A 13,118-nucleotide genomic window follows, 5' to 3' on the forward strand; every position below is an offset into this window, starting at 1 on the left:
AGGTGGGAAGAAAGAGGATGTGTCAATGGCTTCAGAACAGAAACCACGAGTTTGCAGTACAGATGCCACTGATGGCTGTGCCCGGAGGTCCGGGCGAGGCTTGGCGGGGGCTCGGTAGGGAAATGAGAACAGCGAGGGGGGTGTTCAGGAGGGAAGTAATATGAGAGCTTCTTAACGAGTGAAGTTTGTGGGGCTCAGAAACCAATGGACCACAGAGCCGAGGATGGTTCACAGGACGAGACGTTTCCCAAATAGAAAACACAAAGAAACCATCTCGTTTTAGGAAAATTCGATGAGTTCAGTTTTAAACATATTTGTATGGAGGTGCCTGGAGCACACAGGGCACTGTCAGGAGACGGGGTAACGGGCCTCCAGCCAGGGCTGGAAAGATGCACACAAACGACACCAGCACCAACATTCAAAGGACGCACTGGACGAAAGGAACCTGCCCTAGAAAATTAGGAGGAAAGCTGGGAGAATCCATTGACATCCATGTGACACCTGCTTCTTGAATGATGACGGTGAGTTATGTTGAATGTTCTGGTCTTAGCTTCTCCCGAACGTCTTCAGTGTGGCTCCAAATCTGTGCAAGGAGATCAGGTAGATTAATGTTTCACGGTGGTCCAAAGAGAGAGAAAAGAAGGAGTTCTAGAGGGATGTAAGGACACATATTTTTTCTCAGAAATGAGTTTCTCTTGGAACACAGCGATTCCGACAACTGTGGCTTATTTGGAGCAGGAAGGAGCTGGCGTTGGTGTCGTGGAAAGGAGATGGGGTGTGAGGTGGAATTCCAATGTTCCCTCGTTGGCCGGCTGGTCTCTGGCAGGTGACCTCATCATGACGCTACCTCTCATCTGTGGGTGGAGGGTCAGCAAAGGAACTGCCCTGGGTTACTGCAAACATGACTCGTGATTGTGTACATAAAAGTTCCACCACGGTACTTGGTGCATAAATGCTAAGAAATAGTCATTTCCTTCCTGTCCCTCCTGTAGGGTATTTTGAAGACCTTCCGCTCCAATCAAATCTAAGCTCAAGAACATAATTATGTTTTCAAACCTGTTTTTAAATCTTAACAGTTATAGTTGGGGAAAGTTGAAATGATGCATGTTCATTGTTTTTGTTATTTTCAGTTTCATTACTTTGTATTGAGGTAAAATGTATGTACAGTGGAATGCACATACCTTAAGTGCATAATGGATGAGTTTGGGTAAATGTATACACGTGTGTAAGCACCATTCCAACCAGACATACAGTATTTCCATCACCCCAGGAAGTTCCTTCATCCCAAAGTTATCCTATCCTCCCAAAACAGCCATTGCTCGGAATGACATTGCCACAGACTAGCTACGCCTGTTTTTAATTTCATATAATTTTTAATTTCATATAAATGCAGACATACATAAAGTATTCTTTTGTGTATGGCTTTTATCACTTAGCACTTTTTTTATGTATCCACTTTGTTGCATGTGTAACTAGTTTATTCTTTTATTTCTTTTCTTTATTATTCTTTACTCTTTTTCTTGCCAAGGAGCATTCCCTTCTGTGATTTGATCACAGTGTGTTTGTCCACTCTCCTGTAGACAGACTTTTCGGGGTTTCCAGTTTTGAGCTGTTATGAGTGAAGTTGCTAAGAACACACGTTTACAAGTTTTTTTGTAGATCAGTGTTTTCATTTCTCTTGGCTAAATACTTAGGAGTGGAATTGCCAGGTCATGGAATAGGTACGTGTTTGACTTTATAAGAAGCAGCCAGTTTTCTAAACTAGCTGTAAAATTTCACACTCTCTCCGAAACCTGAGAGCCCAGTAACTGCTGACTTCCTTGTGTTTGTTATTGGCGGGGGTTTTAATATTATCCATTCTACTGGGTGTGAAATGGTATCACTTATGCTTTGCATTTGTATTTCCCTAATGATTGATGATGCTGAGCACCTTTCCCTGTGCTTATGGGCGCCGTATTTTCTTTTCTGAAAAGAAAGTGTCTGTTCAAGTGTATTGCTCCTTTGTAATTGGGTTGTTTGCCCTTCATTATTGATTTGTAGGAGCTCTTTTAAAATTTTGAACACATTCTTCTCTCCTTTGTGAATATTTTCTTCCATTCTGTGCTGTCTTTCAATTTTTCTTAATCATGTCTTTTGGTGGCTGAAGGTTTTAATTTTGTTGAAGACTAATTAATCATTTAAGAAAATTATGTTTTGTGCTTTTCGTACTCCCACTAAGAAATCTTTGCCTATCCCAAGGTTGTAAAGATATTTTTTTATTTAGGTGTTTTATACCTTTACATTTCACATTTAGATGTAAGATCCATCTAAAGTTATTTTTATAATAAACATTAATTTTAAACGATGTACTTTCAGACATTCTGGATTCTCTTTGGTGGTTAAATCTTTAAATGTCTTATGATAAAATGATGTTTATGACTCAGTGCGCAATTTGGGGTCTGAAATATGATACCACTTTGGAATGAAATATGATACCACTTTGGAACAGACACATTTCTAATCGTACCCAGTTGACTGGTTGCCTTGTAAACTGAGATGTGATTGGACTAGAAAATATTTCACTTTGTATCTTTGAAATTAAAAAGAAAAAGCAACCTGTGTCTCACATTAGTACTTCTCAAAACTTTAAGTAGCATCAAAAACTATAAAAAATATTATGAATAAAATGTTTGGAGCTTCTTAAAAGAGCTACATGATGATGTATATTTGATGATTAGTGATGAGTAATTGTATCTTTAAGGCTTCTCCCTTTGGAATCTATTTACAGTGTCTGAAGAAATACAGATTCAACCACAGACTTCAGAGGAAACCTAAGTTTATCATCTGAAATACATAAAACAATCTACAAACCATTTCTTGTTATTTTACACCATGGTGAAAGCATATCCAGGACCTTAAATTATTTTTATATTAACCTTTCAGAAGATAATGATTTCTAAAGTTGAAAACAGAGGAAGTCCATTTTATCACATAATGAAAATGCTATTTCTGTAAATTAAAGGAAGAAAATGACCAGTTTAAGCGGTCCGACCATCCATCGTCATTTTGCCTTATGCTCCCTGAAGCTGTTGTTTGTAAAAGGCCCCAGTTTCATAACTGTTTCTTATTTCTGTATATTGAGCAAATAACTGCCAACCTGACGTCATCAGTCTGCATATACACATCTGCATATACACAGTCTGCATGTACACACCTGCATATACACATCTGCATATACACATCTGCATATACACTGTTAAAACAATGGATTTTTCCTGCCGTCTACCTGATTTTTTTCTGTTTTAACTTGAGGCTTGAGGCTGAGGATGGAGTCGTACAGGCCGGCAGGTCCGTTTTTGTTTATTGGTGAATCCGGGCCGCTGCCACGTGTCTCTGTGCTCAGGACATAGTTCCGGATATTGGGGCTGAGTGGGTGAAGTGAAGGGCCCCCAGGGGCTGGTGACGGACGCTACTGCAGCAGAGCTGCAGCCCCAGGCAGACCCCACGGCGACGACCCATCGTCCCATCGCAGGGCCTAAGCGGGAATCACCACAGAGACCAAGTTCCTCTTGTTTTCTTCCTTCTTCTCTTCAAAAATAAAATGACGCTATGACAGTTTTCTTCTCTACAACTTTCGACACACTTGCTTAGCTTAGAATCACCAAACGCAGAACTGTTTTGTTCATAGAAATATACTTTATCAGAAATAGTCAGGAATGAAAGCCTCTTGAAGCCCTGAAAGCCGGATTAAAGTGGATTTTGTCTTGTAGAAATCAAAGAGAGCATTTTCTTCAAGCTCACTCATTTCCTAATTTTTTCCTAAAACACAGATTATCCATGTTTATAAAAAAATTTCCTATACGTTGTCATAATAAAGTAATCAAATATCGTGGATCCCAATATATATAATACAAATATTTTTAAAGATTTCACCTACTACAGCATAGATTTTTGGATTAAGGGAGTGAGAATATTTTCCCTTGATTTTTATTGGTTTGGGACTAATTGTAGACCCATACCGCCCTCTGCTGGCCACTGTGTGCCTGACATTAAAAATGGATGTGAACCTGCAGAGTCTGTGAAGAACCCAACATTCCCCAGAAAATAAACTTTTGTTCCCCTAGTGAATGACGGTTTTTTCCTGACATTTGCTTTCCAATAAACAAAACTTTCAATTTTTAAATTTTTATCTTTTTATTTCTTTAATTTTTAAGCAGGGCTACTTACTTAAAGGCAGTCTTTAGTATATTTCTTAGGATATTTTTTGTCAAAATGTCACTGATGTAAAGTTAAAATAACAAAATATGTGCAATGGAAGAACTGCCCCCAAATTACACATATATTTTAAATCGCTTTTTTACTTCATGTTTTTTATTTTCCATTTAATATATTTTTATATACAAAAAATTTTATACATTTTATATAATTATAAGATAAGGCCTATCACCAAGATGTGCCCTATATTCCACTAATTTCCAGATGGATTGCATCCACCAAAAAGGATGGAGATTTCATTCACTGATTTAGAGTTTGATACAGATGTCACAGGACAGTTGAAAGAGAAAGTGACGGGCAGCTGGGATTTGAAACTCGTAGGTCAGCTTGCTTTCTGAAAACACGACCTCGGGCAAATATTTCCTGTAACTCACCTTCAGTGTCCTCATCTTCAAACCGCAGGTGACACGGGATTCTTACAACGTGTGCCTAATAACACATATTTCACGGAGCAAGACGCTGCCCGCGGGTCACCCAGCCTCCTGGTGGGCGCAGCTCGGGTTCACAGGCCGTCCCTTCCTCTCTCTTCCTTCTTCTCTGAGCAACAGTTCTCACCGATGTACCTTCAAACACTGGCATGTATTGGGTTCTCAATAATATTTGTTACTGAATGAATATCTTTAGCACATGATGGCCGCAAGTGGAGACATGTTAGCATATTCTGGGGTCTGTATCTGGCCCGAATGCTTTTCCTAGTCAACATATTAAAAGAGTTCTAACTGAAACAGAATATAAAACTGTGGACTTCTGACATTGTCCCCGAAAGCAGCTGAGTATATATGCATCCTTTCTTATTCTTTGTTTGGTTCCATGGAAACTGCTTTGGAAGGTGAGGGGTCTTTTTGGTTTTGTTTTTGTTTTTTTAACATCTTTATTGGAGTATAGTCGCTTTACATCGTTGTGTTAGTTTCTGATGTATAACGAAATGAATCAGCTATACGTATACATATATCCCCATATCCCTTCCCTCTTGTGTCTCCCTCCCACCCTCCCTATCCCACCCCTCCAGGCAGTCACAAAGCACAGAGCTGATCTCCCTGTGCTATGTGGCTGCTTCCCACTAGCTATCTATTTTACATTTGGTAGTGTATGTATGTCCATGCCACTCTCTCACTTCGTCCCAGCTTACCCTTCCCCCTCCCTGAGTCCTCAAGTCCATTCTCTACATCTGCGTCTTTATTCCTTTCCCGCCACTAGGTTCTTCGGAAACTTTTTTTTTTTTAAGATTCCATATATATGTGTTAGCATACGGTATTTGTTTTTCTCTTTCTGACTTACTTCACTCTGTATAACAGACTCTAGGTCCATCCACCTCACTACAAATAACTCAGTTTCATTTCGTTTTATGGCTGATAATATTCCATTGTATATATGTGCCACATCTTCTTTATCCATTCATCCTATGATGGACACTTAGGTTGCTTCCATGACCTGGCTATTGTAAATAGTGCTTCAATGAACATTGGGGTGCATGTGTCTTTTTGAATTATGGTTTTCTCAGGGTATATGCCCAGTAGTGGGATTGCTGGGTCATATGGTAATTCTGTTTTTTGATTTTTAAGGAACCTCCATGCTGTTCTCCATAGTGGCTGTATCAATTTACATTTCCACCAACAGTGCAAGAGGGTTCCCTCTTCTCCACACCCTCTCCAGCATTTATTGTTTGTAGATTTTTTGATGATGGCCACTCTGACTGGTGTGAGGTGATACCTCCCTCATTGTAGTTTTGATTTGCATTTCTCTAATGATTAGTGATGTTGAGCATCATTTCATGTGTTTGTTGGCAATCTGTATATCCTCTTTGGAGAAATGTCTATTTAGGCCTTCTGCCCATTTTTGGATTGGGTTGCTTGTTTTTTTGATATTGAGCTGCATGAGCTGCTTGTAAATTTTGGAGATTAATCCTTTGTCAGTTGCTTCCTTTGCAAATACTTCCTTCCATTCTGAGAGTTGTCTTTTTGCCTTGTTTATGGTTTCCTTTGCTGTGCAAAAGCGTTTAAGCTTCATTGGGTCCTATTTGTTTATTTTGGTTTTTATTTCCATTTCTATAGGATGTGGATCAAAAAGGATCTTGCTGTGATTTATGTCATAGAGTGTCCTGTCTATGTTTTCCTCTAAGAGTTTTATAGTGTCTGGTCTTACATTTAGGTCTTTAATCCACTTATAGCTTATTTTTGTGTATGGTGTTAGGGAGTGTTATAATTTCATTCTTTTACATCTAGCTGTCCAGTTTTCCCAGCACCATTTATTGAAGAGGCTGTCTTTTATCCATTGTAGATTCTTGCATCCTTTATCAAAAATAAGGTGACCATATGTGTGTGGGTTTATCTCTGGGCTTTCTATCCTGTTCCATTGATCTATATTTCTGTTTTTGTGCCAGTAACATACTGTCTTGGTTACTGTAGCTTTGTAGTGTAATCTGAAGTCTGGGAGCTGGGCCCCTCCAGCTCCATTTTTCTTTCTCAAGATTGCTTTGGCTATTCGGGGTCTTTTGTGTTTCCATACAAATTGTGAAATTTTTTGTTCTACTTCTATGAAAAATGCCATTGGTAGTTTGACAGGGATTGCATTGAATCTGTAGATTGCTTTGGGTAGTATAGTCATTTTCACAATGTTAATTCTTCCAATCGAAGAACATGGTATATCTCTCCATCTGTTTGCGTCATCTTTAATTTCTTTCATCAGTGTCTTATAGTTTTCTGCATACAGGTCTTTTGTCTCCTTAGGTAGGTTTATTCCTAGGTATTTTATTTTTTTTTGTTGCAATGGTAAATGGGAGTGTTTCCTTAATTTCTCTTTCAGATTTTTGATAATTATTGTATAGGAATTCAAGAGATTTCTGTGCATTAATTTTGTATCCTGCTACTTTACCAAATCCATTGATTAGCTCTTGTAGTTTTCTGGTAGCATCTTTAGGATTCTCCATGTATAGTATCATGTCACCTGCAAACAGTGACAGCTTTACTTCTTCTTTTCCAATTTTGATTCCTTTTATTTCTTTTCTTCTCAGATTGTTGTGGCTAAAACTTCCAAAACTATGTTGAATAATATCAGTGAGAGTGAGCAACCTTGTCTTGTTCCCGATCTTAGTGGAAATGGTTTCAGTTTTTCACCATTGAGAACGATGTTGGCTGTGGGTTTGTCATATGTGGCCTTTATTATGTTGACGTAAGTTCCCTCTATGCCTACTCTCTGGAGGGTTTTTAGCACAAACGGGTGTTGAATTTGTCAAAAGATTTTTCTGCATCTATTGAGACTATCATATGGATTTTATCCTTCATTTTGTTAACATGGTGTATCACATGGATTGATTTGCGTATATTGAAGAATCCTTGCATTCCTGGGATAAACCCCACTTGATCATGGTGTGTGATCCTTTTTATGTGCTGTTGGACTCTGTTTGCTAGTATTTTGTTGGGGATTTTTGCATCTATATTCATCAGTGATATTGGCCTGTAGTTTTCTTTCTTTGTGACATCTTTGTCTGGGTTTGGTATCAGGGTGATGGTGGCCTCGTAGAATGAGTTTGGCAGTGTTCTTCCCTCTGCTATATTTTGGAAGAGTTTGAGAAGGATACGTGTTAGCTCTTCTCTAAATGTTTGATAGAACTCACCTGTGAAGCCATCTGGTCCTGAGCTTTTGTTTGTTGGAAGATTTTTAATCACAGTTTCAATTTCAGTGCTTGTGATTGGTCTGTTCATATCTTCACTTCACACAGGCAGGAGGCAGGGCTCTCACATGGAGGGGAAGTGCAGGATACAGAAGCACATGGCCCAGCCGTGGAGTCTGAGGTCTCCAGGGAAGGGTCACAGAGCAGACATTCAATAAACATTGGCTCCATTGCATAGTTAACACATATATATGGACTCTAAAAACGAAATGGTTATTCAGAACATAGAGGCAGAACAGGAATAAAGACGCAGACCTACTAGAGAATGGACTTGAGGACACATGGAGGGGGATTGGTAAGCTGGGACGAAGTGAGAGAGTGGCATGGACATATGTACACTACCAAATGTAAAATAGATAGCTAGTGGGAAGCAGCCACACAGCACAGGGAGATCAGCTCGGTGCTTTGTGACCACCTAGAGGGGTGGGATAGGGAGGGTGGGAGGGAGACGCAAGAGGGAGGAGATATGGGGATATATGTATAGGTATAGCTGATTCACTTAGTTATACATCAGAAACTAATGCACCATTGTAAAGCAACTATACTCCAATAAAGATGTTAAAAAATTTTTTTAATAAAAAAAATTATAAAAGAGATCTATAACAAAGGGCTTCTAATCTTCTTTGGAACAAATAGAGAAAATTGAAAATATACATATTCATGAGAGTGGGCTGCACACAAAAATAATAATCAATGCCATCGTTTGTGGGATTTCCATGCCCTAGACCCTCCCTAAAGCCCCACACGTATTACATCGTGCATCTTATCACAGCCTGGTGAGGTTTATTATTTCAATTTCATCCATGAGGATAGAAATGATCACAGAAGAAATACAGCATGGTTTTCAATAAAATAAGCCCTGTGATCAGAAACACCTGGGTTCTATTCTCGACTTTGCTACTAGCTGATGACCTTGGACATCTTAAATGAATCTGATGAAAATTTAAACGGCAATATGCATTTTTTGTATACTAAAGCAGCGTCAGCAGTAAAACAACAGTGTCCCGCATGGACGGTGGTGTGGCTGCAGGAACTTGCCCACAAGCTGCATCTCTGAACACAAATGGCTGCAGTTTGGTATCTGGAAATTTGACATTTGTATCATGAGCCATGAAAATGTTTATAGCCTGTGGCCTAATAATTTTATTTCCAGGACTATTTTCTACGTCATCAAACGTATTTATTGTAGCACCATTTGTAACAGTGAACGTCTGGAAAGAACAAAATTTCCAGAGACAGAAGATACTAAACACATTAGGATCTGTCCACATGATGGAATCTTGTGTTCTTATTTATAATTATGATCCTGAGGATGACTGAATAGCAGGAAAATCCTTAGGAAGCTATGCTAAAGAAAAGAGCAGAACACAATTCTGCCTGGACATCATTATTTCAACATGTATAAATTGTGCATAGAAAGAAGTTTGAAAATTAATACAATAAAATTTTAGGGCTTCCCTGGTGGCGCAGCGGTTGACAGTCCGCCTGCCTATGCAGGGGACACGGGTTCGTGCCCTGGTCTGGGAAGATCCCACATGCCGCGGAGCGGCTGGGCCTGTGAGCCATGGCCGCTGAGCCTGCGCGTCCGGAGCCTGTGATCCGCAACGGGAGAGGCCACAACAGTGAGAGGCCCGCGTACCGCAAAAAAAAAAAAAAGAAACATTTAACAAAGCCTCTGTTAGCCTGCTAATAGCAATGTAACAGATTTTTTCTCCATTTCTCAGATTTTTCAAAAAATGCCAGTGCTTTAAAAAAATGTAATACAGTTTATCTTTTATAAATATAATAGACTGTAGCATTTTTTTCTTTTCTAAGAATCCCCAGTAAAACTATTAGCTTTAGGGGAAAACATTAAAAGCTGGTATTTTTTAGCCTTTAACAAAACATCAAATTTAAAAAAAAAAAAAACATCCAGAAAACATAGCACCGGGCTGCTTAACATCGGAATCAATTAATTTAGGATTTCTTAGTACATCAAAAGATTACAACAAAATAAAAGAATAAATACACCAAAACGTAAAAGGAAAATGGTTACTTTTTAAATGTTACTGTTCTCCAGCCTTTTGAAGGACAGATGATTTCGTATTAAACACTTGGGACAGCCTTCGTCACAGTAGTGACATCCATCTGAAACCCACTTGGTAGTTACTTATTTGCTTAAAAGGCAAACAGGGAAACTCCAGGGCTGGTGGTTTTGCTAAGCCTGCCGTGCGTCCAGCTGATAAGCTGAAAATAATTTGCAAAGTGTTTGGGGAGCCCATTCCTTCTATACAAAACTCCCATTCCTTCTGGTGTGATGTACCTGCGAGGAAGGACTGCGTTTACTCCATCTGAACCTAAGTGGCTCTGGTCCCTGGACGCCAGCCCTACAGCACCTGCCTGGGTGCGATATTTGCATTTGTAACACAGCCTTGATCCTGTAGGAAGATTTTTATAGTTCAAAATAAACTAAAAAACAAAAAACAAAACGTATCTTAACTGGAAGAAAATCGGATTGGAATTGATTCCTTTGGCCATGTCCAGTGGTTGAAGGACCTTTGGGCGGGCTGGACCCCGAGGGAAGGCTTTCTGTGCCGGTTGCAGGGGCCCCACGGGATGAAACGCAGAAACACATGACAAAGTCTCCATCTGAGTACATCTGCCCTTCTCTTAGGACATAATTTAAATCCTGACAGAACTTAGTAGGTTGTGAATAAATTACCACCAGAACCAACACTGTGGCTCAATCGTGGAATCGAGAAATTCTACTCTTTTCTCATGTTACGGAAGTTGCCAAATGCAGGTCTGTGGGTCAGCCACGTCAGGGTGCTAAGGAAACGCATTTTCAGGCCCTGCATCCTTGTCCTTAGGGGAAGCCCTTAGTCATTGGCCATCAGGTACGCCGTCAGCTGTGGTTTCCCATGGGTGATGATTAGCAGGGTGAAGAGACCTCCCTCTAGCCCAGTCCATCCTGAGTTTCTATCATGGTAACGTGCTGATTTTCTCAAGTGCTTTTTGTTGGTATCAGTTGAGATTTCCACTTGTTCCTAAATCTAGTTACGTATTTAGAAAAAATAATTCAGACATGGACACCCTGAGACAGAATAGCATCCCTGATCCTGGTTCCTAGTTTATTCTGGAAAGTGCAGAGCACGAGAGAAGAGAGAAATTACAAGTTATGTTCATCACCCGTATTTTAAGTTTCCTGTACTTTTCAAATTTTCAAGACAATTTTAAATAAAATAAGCATGTTCCCAGCATGAGTTTATACCCCTATATATAAATATTCAATAGTTTTTTTATTTATACATAACACTTCCTTACTAAAAATTTTTAGTTTAGAGGGATCTTTTTTTATAATATAGACAAAATGCATAGTAGCTTTAGGGAGACACAGTTCCTATGTCACACAGTCCATCCATGCAGAGGGTACTGTTTAATGCTTTTTAGCATATTCACAGGGCTGTACAACCACCACCACGGTCCACTTTATAGCACTGTCCCCAACCATCTCTTCTCGTTACCAGTCATCCCCGACCCTCAAGCCCTCCAGCCCTAGGAAGTGTATCTTCTGTCCTAAGACATTTGCTTAGATATATCACGCAAATAGATATTTCTTTTAATGATTTCACAGTAAAATACCTGTCCATTTATTGAGGGATTTTCTTTTTTTCAAAAATGTTTTGTAATTTTCAGAGTAAACGTTTTGTAGGTCTTTTGTTTGTTTATTTACTCTCAAGTATTTTATTCATTTTGATGCTAATATGAAGTTAACTTCATTTTCACATGGTTCACAGACAGACTATAGAAATACAACCGATATTTGTATATTGATCTTGTATCCTGCACGCTTGCCAGGCATGTTTACTAGTTGTAATTATTTTGTGGTGGACTCCTTAGGATTTTTTTAGGAGCAAAATCATGTCATCTCAAAGTAGAGATAGTTTAATTCTTCCTTTCTAATCCTGATGCCTTGTTCTCACCTAATTTCCTGGCCAGAACCTCCATACAACGTTGGGCAGAAGTGAGGAGAGTGGACACACTTGTATTGCTCCTGATCTTATGGGAAAAACAGCCATTCTCTCATCATTAAGTACGTTAGCTGTGGGGTTTTTAAATAGATTTCCTTTATCATGTTGAGGAAAATCCCATCCATGTCTAGTTTGTGGCATGTCTTCATCGTAATAAGGTGTTGGATTTTGTCAAGTGCTTTCACTTCTTCTATAAAGGCTCTGTTGGTAGGTACATATATATTTATAATTCCTATAACTTCTGCATGGATTGACCACTTCTATAATAAAACTTCCGTCTTTATATCTGGTAACATCTGTTTTTGTTTTAAAGTCTATTTTGTCTGATAGTTGTGCAGCCACTCCAGTTTTTTCATGGGTGCTGTTTGCATCACGTATTTTTTTCCCATCTTTTAGATTCCAACTTCTACACACATTTGAATCTGAGGGCATCTTCTCTAGAGAGCACAGTTAAGTATTTTCTTATCCTTTCTGGCAATGTCTGTCTTTGGATTGGATTATTTACTCCATTCATATTTAATATTAGTGTTGACATGATTAGATATATCATGTTGTATGAGACCGTAGCAAACTACACCCAGGCAGAGACTTGGAAAGCCCTTGTGCACCTAAGTCTCCTCTCATGAGCCCCTGCCCTTTCACAAAACCCCCAGGCTGGCCAGCTGAGAGCTGTCACTGCAGCCAGGATTATGCACACCCACCAGCTCACCACCCATCAGCCATGAAGGATGTACATGTGAAGTCACACGCTCACATATGGGTGGATACTTTTGCTTTCCTTTAATCAAGAATGGCCCCCCTTGAAGGGGACCAGAATATGTCCCCCAAAATATGCCTCTTTGGCATAAGGATTATTCTAAGCTGATTATTTTGAGAAACAGCAGATGCAGGAGAAGCTCTGAAAACAGAGCCTAAGTTTCCTTTTTTAAGGGATATTCATGGAAAGCACATGCTCAAATCTGCATAACAAACCTTACTAAAAAATTCTTGTTTGTCACACATTTCCTGACCCCATCCTGTAACTGACCTCCCTTCCCCGACCAGAGTCCAAAATGCCTCTCCTTTGTGCAGCCTCAGATGCCACAAAAGGCCCCAAGCTCCAGCCGCTTACTCTTTGTGCACACACCTAATTAAAACTAGCTTTTTCCCTCTATTGCTAATCTGTCTTATATCAGTTGGATTTG

The sequence above is a fragment of the Delphinapterus leucas genome, chromosome 17 (assembly GCF_059928025.1).
Source record: "Delphinapterus leucas isolate spDelLeu-1000000601 "Yukka" chromosome 17, BTC_Dleu_Yukka2, whole genome shotgun sequence".
In the NCBI taxonomy this organism is placed as follows: domain Eukaryota; kingdom Metazoa; phylum Chordata; class Mammalia; order Artiodactyla; family Monodontidae; genus Delphinapterus; species Delphinapterus leucas.